This window comes from Stegostoma tigrinum, chromosome 7 (genome assembly GCF_030684315.1).
Source record: "Stegostoma tigrinum isolate sSteTig4 chromosome 7, sSteTig4.hap1, whole genome shotgun sequence".
Lineage (NCBI taxonomy): Eukaryota > Metazoa > Chordata > Chondrichthyes > Orectolobiformes > Stegostomatidae > Stegostoma > Stegostoma tigrinum.
Genome location: NC_081360.1, coordinates 101,478,318 through 101,493,095, shown reverse-complemented (window position 1 = coordinate 101,493,095; position 14,778 = coordinate 101,478,318). Strand labels below are relative to the sequence as shown.

Below are 14,778 nucleotides of genomic sequence, written 5' to 3'. Positions count from 1 at the left end.
CACGTGACTCCAGGCCCACAGCAATGGGGTTGACTCTTAACTGTCCCTCTGGAGTGGCCGAGTGTGACACTCACTTCAGGGGCAATTATTGGTAGCATGAGACTATTAAATAAAATGGCCCTCTCCCTATCGGAGAAAGCCGTTTCTCTCTATATGCACCACTAAATCTTTTGATCATCTTAAACTCTTCAGTTAGTTCAGCCCTCTATCTTCCTTGCTGGAGGGAGTATGTGTCAAGCTTAGGCAATCTGCCCTCCTGACTGAACACACCATCAATCTTGCCCGAAACGCCAGCTTTCCTGCTCCTCTGATGCTGCTTGTCCTGCTGTGTTCCTCCAGCTCCACACCGTGTTATCTCAGATTCTCCAGCATCGGCAGTTCCTACTATCCCTGATACAACTTTGGAAAATGTGTTTCTAATACATTCCAGCTATTCAAAGCTATTGTATGTGAGACTCCAGCTACCAAAGCTCACTATTGCCTTTCGGTGTGTCGATCTTAGAGGGCCATGTGTGACAGTGAGTCCCGGAACAGGAAGCCAATGCGTTGGGCTGTCGATTGACGTGTGCCTGACCTTGGGTCCTGTGGTCTGACAGGTCACAGAGGCAACATACCAGCATGGACTGGACAGGCTGTCTCTCAATGACAATGATAACGGTCTAATAATCAATTGCTTGTGAGCGATTGATTAACTCAGTGGGTTACATTATTTAAAACAGTAAAACACATTGTAAGCCATGAAACAGACACTGAGTAAACCAACCAATTGTGTGTGTCTGTGTGTGCATGCCTGTATGTGTGTCTGTGTGCGCCTGTGTGTATGCGTGTGTGTATGTGAGTGTGTGTGTGTGTGTGTGTGTGTGTGTGCCTGTATGTGTGTGTGTGTGTGTGTGTGTGTGTGTATGCGTGTGTGTGTGTGTGTGTGTGTGTGTATGCGTGTGTGTGTGTGTGTGTGTGTGTGTGTGTGTGTCTGAGTGCGCGTGTCTCTGAGTGAGTGTTTGTTTGTATGTGTGTCTGTGTGTGAGAGTGTGTATGTGTGGCTGAGCGTGTGTCTCTGAGTGCGTGTGTCTCTGAGCGCGTGTGTCTGTGTGTATGTGTGTGTCTGTGTGCATGTGTCTCTGAGTGCGTGTGTGTCTGTGTGTATGTGTGTTTGTGTCCTTCTATGTGTGGATGTATTTGTGAGCGTCTGTGTGTGTCTGAGTGTGTGTCTGTGTGTGTGTGTGTGTGTGTTATGTGTGTGTGTGTCTGAGTGTGTGTGTGTTGTGTGTGTCTGTATGTCTCTGAGTGTGTATGTCTGTCTGTCTGTGTGTGTGTGTCTGTGTGTGTGTGTGTGTGTGTGTGTGTGTGTCTGTGTGTGTGTGTCTGTCTGTGTGTGTGTGTGTCTGTGTGTGTGTGTCTGTGTGTGTGTGTGTGTGTGTGTGTGTGTCTGTGTGTGTGTGTGTCTGTGTCTGTGTCTGTGTGTGTGTGTGTGTCTGTGTGTGTGTGTGTGTGTGTGTGTGTGTGTACAGCTAACAGACCCACTGCAGAGTAACCAGCCAACCAGTCTCTCCAGGCACTAAAAGGATGTATTGAAATGCAATTAAAATGTAACAGAATGAATGTTAAAACGAAACTGAATGAATTTGCAGGGGGAGTGGAAAGATTGACCAAACTACATTGTTAAACGGCCAAATCGATCTCTACAGAGGCTTCAAAGACAGGAAGTTTTCCACCCTCTGGTTTTCATGGCTGGAGGTCAGTCACGCTGTGAGCTCTCTCCAGAGAATGTGGAACTGAAAAACACAGTCAGCGATTGAGGCAAAGAGAGAGGATGTATCCGAGGGGAAGCAGGGTTAGTACCAGAAGGAGAAAGGAAGAGAAAGGACTATTTATGCTGAAATAAAAGCAGACTGGCACAGATGTTGGAAATCTGAAATAAAAATAGAGTGCGTTGGAGAAGATCAGCTAGAGAGAGTGGGGGGGAGTGAATGTCTCAAGTCTGGTATAACTCTTCTTGGGTTCATTAACTCCACGTTTTCTGCTTAGAGGCTGCTGGAGTTATTTTGTTTTTATTGTGGGAGATCACGCTGACAGGGAGAGATGATGGAGTTGGCTCATGGACAGCACAGAAACCATTATAGAGGTACCTTTACCCACCTAGAAGAAGTTATCCTCCTCCCTCCAGAAAGACCTCAGTGAATCTCTCTCCCACTGCAGCCCTCTGGTCATCTACTTTCCCCATCCCCACCTCTCCCTATTTATTTCAGAGGTCCCTTCCCCCTCCCCCATTTCTGAAGAAGAGTCCAGACCCGAAACGTCAGCCTTCCTGCTCCTCTGATTCTGCTTGGCCTGCTGTGTTCATCCAGCTCTACACCTTGTTATCTCAGATTCTCCAGCATCGGCAATTCCTATTATCCCAGCCCATCCAATCTCTCGCTGTAGCCGAAATTCTCCAGCTCATGCAACATCCTGGTAAATCTTGTCTGCATTCTCTCCAGTGCAATCACATCCCTCCTATAGTGAGGATTTCATAGCTGTACTGTGGCTTAACCAATGTTTTATACAGTTCCAGCATAATCTCCCAGTTCTTAAGCGCTATACTTTGCCTAATAAAGGTGAGTGTCCCATATGCCTTCTTAGTCACAACATAAACAGAAGTTGCTGGAAAAGCTCAGCTGGTTTGGCAGCATCTGTTAAAAGAAATTCAGAATTATAGATACAGGTCTGCTGACACTTCCTCAGAACTGCTTCTTAGTCACTTTATCTAGCTGTTCCACTGATTTAACAGACTGGTGTACATGCACACCAAGGTCCCTCTGATCCTCAGTGCTTCTCAGGGACTGACCATTCATAATTTATTCCCTTGCCTTGTTGTCCTGCCCAAATGCATCACCTCACATTTCATAGATTCATTTATCAATTGAATTCTATTTACCACTGAATTCCGTTCACCCCATCTGACTGACCTGTCTATATCATCCTGTAATTTATGGCTACCCTCCTAACTATTTACCACCCTACTAATTTTCATATAACCCACAAACTTACTGATTAATCACCCTCCGTTCAATTCGAAACCATTCATCTAAACCGCAAACAACAGAGGCCCCAAAATTGATCCCTGCGGGACTCCACAGAACACAGACTTTTAGTCAGAAAACCAGCTCTCAACAATCACTGGTCAAGGAGGCACAACAACACCACTTCTTCCTCAGGAGGCTAAGGAAATTCAGCACATCCATAAGGACCCTCACCAGCTTGTACAAATGCACCATGGAAAGCATTTTATCTGGGTACATCACAGCTTGGTATGGCACCTGCTATACCCAGGACCGGAAGAAACTACAGAGTTGTGAACACAGCCCAGACCATTCCGCAAGCCAACCTCCTATTCATTGACTCCATCTACACTTCTAGTTGCTGCAGAAACATGGCCAAAGACCCCTCCCACTCTGGTTATAATCTCTTCCAAACTCTGTCAGACAGAAGACACAAAGGCTTAAACACATGCACCAATGGGCTCAAGAACAGTTTCTTCCCCGCTGTTATCAGAGCTCTCCAATTTCAAATCTAATGTTGACCTTGCTTTTCATGCACCTTTGCAGCTACAATTTTGTATTCCTCCCTCTGTTCATTCACCCCATGACCTTTGTATGATATGATCAGCCTGTACTGCACGCAAAACTAAATTTTTCACTCTACCTAGGTACATGTGACAATAATAAGTCAAATCATCCTCTGTTTCCTGCCACTCAGCCAATTGTAGATCTAATTTGGCAAATTCCTAGGATCCCATGGGCTCGAACCTTTGCTATCGGTCTCCCATGCAGCACCTTATGAAAAGCCTTGCTGAAACCCAAGTCAACAACATCAAAAGCATTGTCCTCATCCACACGCCTGGTTATCTCTCCAAAAAATTCAATCAAGTCGGACAGACACGATCTTCCCATAACAAAACCATGCTGACTGTTCTTGATTAATCCCTGCCTGTCCAATGCATATTATTTCTGTCCCTCAGAATTGCTTCCAATAGTTTCTCCACCACTGAGGTTAGATTGACTGGCCTGTGGTTTCCTGGTTTATCCCTTGCTCTCTTGAATAACGGTATCACATTGGACTGCAAGATAAAGTGTGGAGTTGGATGAACACAGCAGGCCAAGCAGCATCTCAGGAGCACAAAAGCTGACATTTCGGGCCTAGACCCTTCATCAGCTTTTGTGCTCCTGAGATGCTGCTTGTCCTGCTGTGTTCATCCAGCTTCACACTTTATTATCTTGGATTCTCCAGCATCTGCAGTTCCAACTTATCACATTGGACTGCAGCTGTTCAAAAAGGCAGTTCATCTCTACCACACACACACACACACACACACACACACACACACACACACTCACACACACACACGTGTCTGACCAATACTCAAGACTGGGGGGAGTTTGGATGGGACTTGAACAGAGGACAGATGATGTTAGTTGTGCTTCTGATAACTGGTGACTCTAACAGAAAAGGTTAAGGAGAGTTCAGAGGCATTAACAGATTGAGAGTGAGGAACGGAAATGCAAGGCACTGGCAGCTGGGGAAACAGTGAGAGTCAAACTGGCATCAGGAACACAAACAGAGCGTGCATCTGCCTCTCCCCCGACCCATCCACTGCCTCGCACTGTGCCGAACAGACACTCTGTCTCTGCTCTGGCAATGGGTTACAGATGGCAGGCACTTACACTGCCTGCAGTCGTCACTGCGATGGAGTGCCTTTGTGATTATTCAGGATGCTGGCAGAGAACAACTTACAGCAACACAGGGAGAGAGAAAGCAATTGGTAGAGAGCTGCCCTACAGTGGGGCAACAGTGAAGTGGGCCAGCATTGACGGACTGGAGAGATCGCTGGGGGAAAACAGTCACTGAATGAGGGGCCACCTTCAGAGAGCAGAAGGTATATTCCCTCAAAAGGACAAACAAATGCAGAGCTCCCTGGATGGAAAAGGGGTCAGAAATTAACCTTAAAATGAAAAGTTGTGCTTCTGATGGGTGTAGGGCACAAAACACAGTTGATAATGAACAGGAAGGTGTGGCAGGGGGATGAAAATGTAAAATAAGAGAAGCAAAAAGAAACAATAAGAACCGTTGAGCCGCTAGGTGTAATTGCCATAGTCTCATAGATTGCTCATAGAATCTTAGTGATATACACACCCTTCAGTCCATGATAACCAGATATCCGAAATTAATCCAGTCCCATTTGCCAGCATTTGGCCCATATCCCTCTAAATGCTATCCCCATCCAGATGCCTTTTAAATGTTGTATTTGTACCAGCCTCCACCACTTCCTCTGGCAGCTCATTCCATACACACACCACCCTCTGTGTGAAACAGTTGCCCCTTTAGATCCCTTTTAAGTCTTTTCCCTCTCACCTTAAACCTATGCCCCTCTAGTTTTGGACTCCCCTACCCTGGGGGAAAGACCTTGGAAATTCACCCTATCCATGCCCCTCATGATTTTATAAACCTCTATAGGGTCACCCCTCAACCTCTGACGCTCCAGGGAAAATAGCCCAAGTCTGCTCAGCCTCTCCCTACAGCTCGGACCCTCCATCCCCGGCAACATCTTTGTAAATCTTTTCTGAACCCTTTCAAGTTTCGCAACCATTAGAGACATACCTGGGGGTCACCACAGCTCAGGTGAGAGGAGAGGTTGGAAAGGCAGGGTCTTCATGAGAACCCCAGATGGTGCAAGAAATCAACCCATGCTACTATCGTCACTCTGTATCTCATTCAAGCAAAACAAGCCGCAAACGTAAAGGGAACAGATAGGTATATAAACACATATAAACAGTAAGGGAGTGGCTAAAGGAGGTGGAAGGTCAAACTTGGACCAAAAAGGTGATTTACACCTGGAAGCAGGTGGCATGATTGAGGTGTTGGAAGAATACTTTGCGTCTGTCTTTACAATAGAGGTGGATGCTGTCCAGGCCTTGGTACAGAGGGGACACTCAGTCACTAGAAGAGTTTGAAACTAATAAGGAAAAGGTCTTGGATAGATTGTTAGTTCTTAAAGTTGTCAAAGCACCAGGACTGGATGAGATGCATTCAAGGACTCTGAAGGAAGTACGCACTGAAATTGTGGAGGCACAGGCTACAATCCTTCAGTCTTTCAAGAGAGGTGCCAGAAGACTGGAGATTTGCAAACATTAGGGCCTTGTTCAAGGAAGATTGCAAAGATTGGACCAGAAGTTGCAGACCAGTCAGTTTAACTTCAGGGGCGGGGATCTTTGAGAAACAATTTTTCGAGATAGAATTAGAAAAAGGTGAGTTGATTAGAAAGTGTCGGCATGGATTTCCGAAGGGGAAATTGTGTTTTACTAACTCACTGAAGTTTTTTGAGGATGTAACAGAAAGGCTCAATGAGGGTAATGCTGTGAGTCGGGTGTACATGGATTTCCAGAAAGTGTTCACTACAGCATGAGGAGACTCATAGGTCGTGGTTCAAAAGGTACAGTAGTGACTGAGTGATGGGGAATAGAATTGGTCAATGGATGTCATTCAGGTTGGAGGAAGGATTGTAATGGAGTTCCCCAGTGGTCAGTATTGGGACTCTTGCTTCTTCTGATATATATTAATGATATGAATCTTGGTTTGCAGGGAATCGTTTCAAAGTTTGGTGATTATGTGAGGCTTGGAAGAGTTGTAAACTGTAAGGGGGACAACGTGGAAGTTGAAAAGGAAGCTGACAATGTGAAAGGATGGGGTGAGCAGGTAGATAGAGTCAAACAGATGTACAGCATAGGAACAGACCCTTGTGTCCAGCTCATGAAATTCAACGCAGAGAGGTATGAAGTGATACACTTTAAAATCCACATAGAACAGCGGGCACAATTCTAAACAGGGAATGGGTCAGAGAGCTGGATGTTTATGTGCACAGATCATCACAGGTGGTAGAAATCGTAGAATCCCTACAGTATGGAAACAGACCCTTCGCCCCAAGAAGTCCACATCGAACCTCGGAGCATCCCACCAAGACCCATTGCCCTATAACCTACCTAAACTACACATCGCTGAACACTGCGGGTAATTTAGCATGACCAATCCACCTAACCTGCACACCGTTGGACTGTGGGAGGAACCTCACACAGACACACATAGAATTTGCAAACTCTACACAGTCGCCCAAGGGTAGGATCGAACCTGGGTCCCTGGCGCTGTGAGGCAGCAGTGCTAACCATTGAGCCACTGTGCCACCACTGGTAGGACAGGGGGAGAGAACAGTTAATAACGCACACAGTGTTCTCAGCTTTATTAATCAGCGCACTGAATACAAGAGAAAGGTGGTGATGCTGAACTTGTACGAGACTTTTGTTAGAACTCAGCTGGAGTAATTTATACAGCTGTGGTTGCAACATGGCAGGAAAGATGTGAATGCATTGGAGAGAATGCAGAAGCGATTCGCAGGAATGTTTCAAGAATGAGAAACATCAGCGATGAGGAGAGATTGAAGACGTTGGGACAGTTCTCCTGGGAGAGAGGAAGGAGGAGAGGGAGATTGGACAGAGGTTGACAATGGGCTGGTGTGAGGACATGGGGAGAAACTGTCACTGATTGAGAAAGGAACAGGGATGAGAGGGGGATAGATTTAACAGTGAGGTGTAAACAAGCTCAGGGTGAAGTGAGGTGGAACTCATTTACCCATGTGTGGTCAGGGTATGGAACGCACTACCTGGGAATGCGGGGGAGGCTGGCTCAGTTGAGGCATTCAGGAGGGATATTTGGGTGGTTATTATTTGGATAGAAATGGTGAGCAGGAAGCTGGTGAAAAGGACAGAGGATTGGTGGTAGGGAACAGAACCAGTCCAGGCACAATGGGTGAATGGCCTCCTTTTTCACCATATTGATTCTGTGATTTAAATGCCAGAAGTTGGGATCTTGCGACAACAGCAGCAGCAGCAGCAGTGACTGGCACCAAGTGGAGAAGGCAGTGAGGCACAAAGGCACCTCTATTCCAGTTTAGTAAATTAGCCTGAAATGTACCAGCTTCAAGCTTTCTAACTGCAGAAATGGGCAACAGATAAACCAAGCGTATGTGGAATCTGATGGGTATTGAACTATTTTCACCAGCCCCTTTAGGCTCTGAGAGTCTGTGTGATGAGAAACTGCAAGCTGTTCAGCTTCAGTGAGCATCACAGGCAAACTGGAAACTCTAACCCGTACAGCTTCAGCAAACAGACACATAGACACACAGCCTGAGGTTCTACCTTCGCATGTACTCAACCCCCCCAATTCACAACACCCCATCCCACACACAGAGTCACACACCCACACACACATGCACACACACACACTCTCACACACACACATGCACACACACACACACACACACACACACTCTCCCACACACACACGTGCACACACACACACACACACTCTCTCTCACGCACACACACACACACACACTCTCCCACACACACACACACACACACACACACACACACACACACACACACTCACACATTCTCTCACGCACACACATACTTTCCCACACACACACGCACACATATACACACACACACACACACACGCACACACACACACACTCACATACTCTCTCTCTCACACACACACACCCACACACACACACACACACACACACACACACACGCGCACACGCACACACACACACAGACAGACACACACACACACACACACACACACAGACACACAGACACACACACACACACAGGCACAGTCCTCGACCAGTGTCACTGAGTCACATGTGATCCCTGACTCTGAGAGAAGTCCATGGAAACACTCCGAGACAACAATAGCACTGCATTTATGGAGCACCTGTCCATACATCTAAGAGCACAAGCAACTAGTAAATGCCTCAGCAAGTGCAGTCACTGAACGAAGCATGAGAAACATGGCAACCAGTTTGTGTACAGCAAGATCCCATAAATAGCCAGCCGGCACTCACTCAGTTTAGCATCTTGTCTGAATGTTGGAACCTCTGAGAGACAGCACTCCCTCAGCACAGCTGGTTCAGCTGGGGGTGATAACAAAGTGTGAAGCTGGATGAACACAGCAGGCCAAGCAGCATCTCAGGAGCACAAAAGCCGACGTTTCGGGCCTAGACCCTTCATCAAAGAGGGGCATGGGGAGAGGGTTCTGGAATAAATAGAGAGAGAGGGGGAGGCGGACCGAAGATGGAGAGAAAAGAAGATAGGTGGAGAGGAGAGTATAGATGGAGAGGTAGGGAGGGGATAGGTCAGTCCAGGGAAGATGAACAGGTCAAGCAGGCGGGATGAGGTCAGTAGGTGGGAAATGGAGGTGCGGCTTGAGGTGGGAGGAGGGTATAGGTAAGAGGAAGAACAGGTTAGGGAAATGGAGACAGGCTGGGCTGGTTTTGGGATGCAGTGGGGGAAGGGGAGATTTTGAAGCTGGTGAAGTCCACATTGATACCATTGGGCTGCAGGGTTCCCAAGCGGAATATGAGTTGCTGTTCCTGCAACCTTCGGGTGGCATCCTTGTGGCACTGCAGGAGGCCCATGATGGACATGTCGTCTGAGTAATGGGAGGGGGAGTTGAAATGGTTCGCGACTGGGAGGTGCAGTTGTTTATTGCGAACCGAGCGGACATGTTCTGCAAAGCGGTCCCCAAGCCTCCACTTGGTTTCCCCAATGTAGAGGAGGCCACACCGGGTACAATGGATACAAGTGTGCAGGTGAACATCTGCTTAATATGGAAAGTAATCTACATTTTCTGTAGGAAGTGGGAGGAATCGAAAGCGAAGTTGTTGAGGGTGAGGACGTGTTCGGCTTGGCGGATGAGGGTGTCGGAGGAGGGGTTTGGTCGGGCCTGCGGGACAGGACGAAGTGGAGGGCCTTGAGGCCATCTGCATGAGGAATGCAGGTGTATAGGGACTGGACGTCCATGGTGAAAATGAGGTGTTGGGGGCCAGGGAATTGGAAGTTCTGGAGGAGGTGGAGGGCGTGGGTGGTGTCACGGACATAGGTAGGGAGTTCCTGGGCCAAAGGGGAGAAAATGGAGTCCAGATAGGAGGAGATGGGTTCGGTGGGGCAGGAACAGGCTGAGACAATAGGTCGGCCAGGGCAGTCGGGTTTGTGGATTTTGGGTCTCCCCTTCCCCCACTTCATCCCAAAACAAGCCCAGCTCGTCCCCTCCCCCCACTGCATCCCAAAACCAGTCCAGCCTGTCTCTGCCTCCCTAACCTGTTCTTCCTCTCACCCATCCCTTCCTCCCACCTCAAGCCACACCTCCATTTCCTACCTACTATCTTAACCCGCCTCCTTGACCTGTCCGTCTTCCCTGGACTGACCTATCCCCTCCCTAACTCCTCACCTATACTCTCCTCTCCACCTATCTTCTTTTCTCTCCATCTTTGGTCCGCCTCCCCCTCTCTCCCTAGTTATTCCAGTTCCCTCTTCCCATCCCCCTCTCTGAAGGGTCTAGGCCCGAAACGTCAGCTTTTGTGCTCCTGAGATGCTGCTTGGCCTGCTGTGTTCATCCAGCTCCACACTTTGTTATCTTGGATTCTCCAGCAGTTCCCATTATCAGCTGGGGGTGAGGTGGTCAGCTCCCTGAATTGGCTGATAAAACTGCAGCGTGTCACAGTGTCTGAAAGGAGGCGCTAACAGCCTCAGCTAAAGCCAAGGCTCATGATGGAGGCTGTTAGCACAAGATGATCCTGCTGGGAAGGTGCAGCACTTGTCCATCCAATGGGACATCAGAGCCCTGCTCGACACAGAGCAGCCAAATGGTTTTTGTTTTAATTCCATAATTCCCAGCTTCAAAAATCCATCAGCGACTCCACATCTCCCAGCTCAAAACCCGCCTACCATATATTTGACGATATCTAACCCAACCCTCACCCTAACCCCAACTCTATTACAAACCTTAATACTATATCTAACCCTAATCCTAACCACAACCCTAACCCTAAACCTAACCCTAACTCTAGCCCTGACCCTAACCCTGCTCCTAACCCTAACACGACCCATAACCCTAACCCTAACCCTAACCCTAAACCTAACCCTAACACTAGCCCTGAGCCTAACCCTAACCCTAGCCCTTACCCTAAGTCTAACCCTAACCCTATGCCTAACACTAACCCAACTCCTAACCCTAACACGGCCCGTAACCCTGACCCAAAATCTAACACTAATCCATACCCCAGCCCTAAACCTAACCCTAACCCAAACCCTAACACAAACTCTAACCCTTAACCTTACCCTAAACCTAATCCTAACCCTAACCCTTACCCTAACCCAAACCCTACCCCTTACCCTAACTCTAACCCTAACTCTACCCTAACCGTAATTCTAACTCTAACCCTAACCCTAAGCTTAACACTAAACCTTATCCTCACTCTAAACCTAACCCTTACCCTAAACTAACCCTACCCCTTACACTAACTCTAACCCTAAACCTAACCCTAACCCTAACCCTAATCCTCACCTTTATCCTTACCCTAACTCTAACCCTTACCCGAACCCTAATGATAACACTAACCCTTATCCTAACTCTAACATGAACACCAACCCTAACCCTAACTCTAACCCTTACCACACCTAATCTCGAACCCATATGCAATCCCTAACCCTAACCCTAACCCTAACCCTTACCCTAACCTTGACCTTAATCCTAACCCTAACACTATATCTAACCTTAACCCTAACCACAACCCTAACCCTAACCTCAACTCTAACCCTAACCCTTACCCTAACCCTGACCTTAATCCTAACCCTAACACTATATCTAACCTTAATCACAACCACACCCCTACCCCATCCCTAACCATAATACACTGACACACACACAGGCACCCCCCACCACACACACACCCATACACCCATTGACCCACACATTCACAGACAGAGACATGCACACACACACGCACGCACACATACACAAACACATACATGCACACGTGCACCCTCTCTCACAAACACGCACACACACACACACACACACACACGCATACACACATTACACACACACACTACACACACACCCACACAGACACACACACACACACACACACATAACATACACACACACAACCACACATTATGCACACACTACACACACTCACACACACATTACGCACACACAATACCCACACGCACACACATTACACAGACACACTACACATACACACACATATATACACACACACAGACACAAATGCACACATGTACAGGCACACACACATTACACACACACTACACACACACACACACATACACACACACACACACACACACACGTACACACACATATATACACACACACCCACAATTCACACACACCCCCATGCACCCTCTCTCACAAACACACAAACACACACATACACACACCCACATGCACATTACACTCACACACACACATTACACATACACCCACACACACATTACACACACACACAGACACACACACATTACACATTCGACACACACACTACACACAGACGCACACAACACACATATACACACACGCACGCAAATGCATGCGCGCATAGACAGAGACACACACATACATTACACACACATTACACGCACATTAGACACACACACACACACATACACAGACACCCACACACACACACGCCTACCCATGATGCACATGCACACCCATGCACGCTCTCTCTCTCACACACACAGAGACACAGACAGACAGACACACACACACACACACACAAACACACAGGCACACACAGGCACACACAAAAACAGAGACACACATAGACACACACACGTACATACAGATACACAGCACATACAGATACACTAATCGACACACGGACAGACAGAGATACACACACACCCCATCCACGCACACACACACAGATACATGCACACACACACAAACAGAAACACACATAGACACACACACGTATATACAGTTACACACACACATAGAGACATACACTTTCCCTCTCTCCCCTCATACACTCACCCGCTTAACATCCTGATTATTTTTCACGTTATTTTAAACAGTAAACAATTCAAAGATGATGCCTTCCACAATACCACTGTACTGAAAACTGGAAGGGAGACTTGTCGTTAGTGTTCTGGAGTCTGAATTACAAAGAGAACAATGACAGGAGACTCTAATGAGATCTGCGTTGTCTTGTTGTGTAAACCAAGCTGCTGCTTTTGTTATTTTCTCTGGCTAAGCCTCTGCCTCTGCGCCCCTGGTGCCGATTTTAAAAGGCAGCTGGGTGCCTACTCTCCCCAGCACCCTGACACCCATCACCCACACCCCCAGTATAAACTGATCCTCCCGCTCTGTCAAAATCCTCACTCTACCTGGCAGGCTCAAATCAAAAGCTGCCTGATCACAGCAAGGCATCCTCGCTGACAGAAGCCAGAGAGAGACAGAGACAATCAAATCCCGGATTCCATCTCTCTGTTTCTCCACTCGGGGTCCCCAAATCCAGAAGGCAAAATAACACATTCCAATAACTATCCTTACTGGAGATGGGGATGGTCTCAAATTCCAGCCAAATCCAATGTTGTTTATACAAACCCCCTTCCCCCACAAGCTGCAGCCAGTATATTACAGTCCTGTGGTTAACCCGCTACAATGAGACTCAGCAAGGAACATCTACTTACCAGTTCCTCATGTTCTCCCTTTATCTCCGTCTCTGTGCAGGGCTGGGGGAGTACCTCTCCACTTCTCTCTCTCTCTCTCTCTCTCTCCGCTAGCTCCCTGTCTGTACTCCACTCCTTTGTTTTCCTCAATGCTACACTCCAGCCCCTCCCTCGACCACTGCCACCAAGCCCCCAGCTCCTCCTCCTCACACACCTCCCTCCCTCTGTGCCCTGAGAGCTGCCAGTACCCACAACAATTTTAGAGGGAAAAAAATACTCCAACAGAAGCAGATATTGGGATATTACCTCACTCTCACAGGCCCTACCAACCAAGCTGCAGAAATGGAGACAGAGAACTGTGCTTCACAGTTCACAGCAAACAGACCCTTCCTCGCTTCTCCTTCAGCTCAGATGTCTCCCCACTCTATAGTTTGGGGGTCTGCCTTCCGCCCAGGCTGGTGCAGGGCAAACTGAGAGAGAAAGAGATAGTGTTCCCCCCTGCATCAAGGGAAACACATGTCACAGCATTGCAACTCCTGCCTTCACACCGCAAATGGTCTACTCCAGATTAGGGGATCCTACAGTGACAGAGACACAAGGCATTAACTGTGAGTCTGCTGAATGTCTCTCAAACAGATTACTGCTCTCTCCATTGCAGTCACAAACAGATCATCAATGTCACTGAGGAGGCAGATGGATGAGAAAAGGAGACACACCTATTGTTTTACAATCCCTCATTTCCACTGGAGCCGGCTACTCCACATGAACACACACACTCACACCAAGCAACACAAGCTGAGAAGACAGAAACATGCATTTTGATAGCACTTTCTAACACCCCGGGATGTTCCAAAGTTTTTTTACAGCCAATGGATTTGCTCAGAGCTTCGGTCCATGCTGAAAAGGAGGACTGCTGAAAGAACCGATGGACAAAACAGAAAACAAATTTTCTGACTATCATCAGGATGAGTGATATACCAATGTTAGAGAAGAATGGAGCAGGCTGACATTCCTCTGGTTTGGGGATGTTTAATATTCGGTTGAATTGTGACACCCAATGCAGTCAACTCTCACAATTGACCCTCCGACAGTGCGACACTCCCTCAGCACTGACCCTCCGACAGTGCGGCACTCCCTCAGTACTGACCCTCCGACAGTGCAGCACTCCCTCAGCACTGACCCTCCGACAGTACGGCAC

General features: G+C 47.7%; 1 protein-coding gene across 4 annotated transcripts in view; it reads right to left on the bottom strand.

Moving 5' to 3' along the window:
* The window catches only part of tmem198b (transmembrane protein 198b), a 109,495-nt gene extending 95,378 nt beyond the window's left edge, over positions 1-14,117 (bottom strand). For 3 of the 4 annotated variants that reach the window (XR_009445967.1, XM_048533733.2, XM_048533735.2), the window contains exon 1: positions 13,602-13,751. The gene's annotated coding sequence lies outside the window, so the exon portion shown is untranslated. Of the gene's footprint in view, positions 1-13,601; positions 13,752-13,886 lie in introns of those variants that run through there. The other variant, XM_048533734.2, reaches the window with a different exon arrangement.
* Between the last annotated feature and the right edge of the window lie 661 nt (positions 14,118-14,778).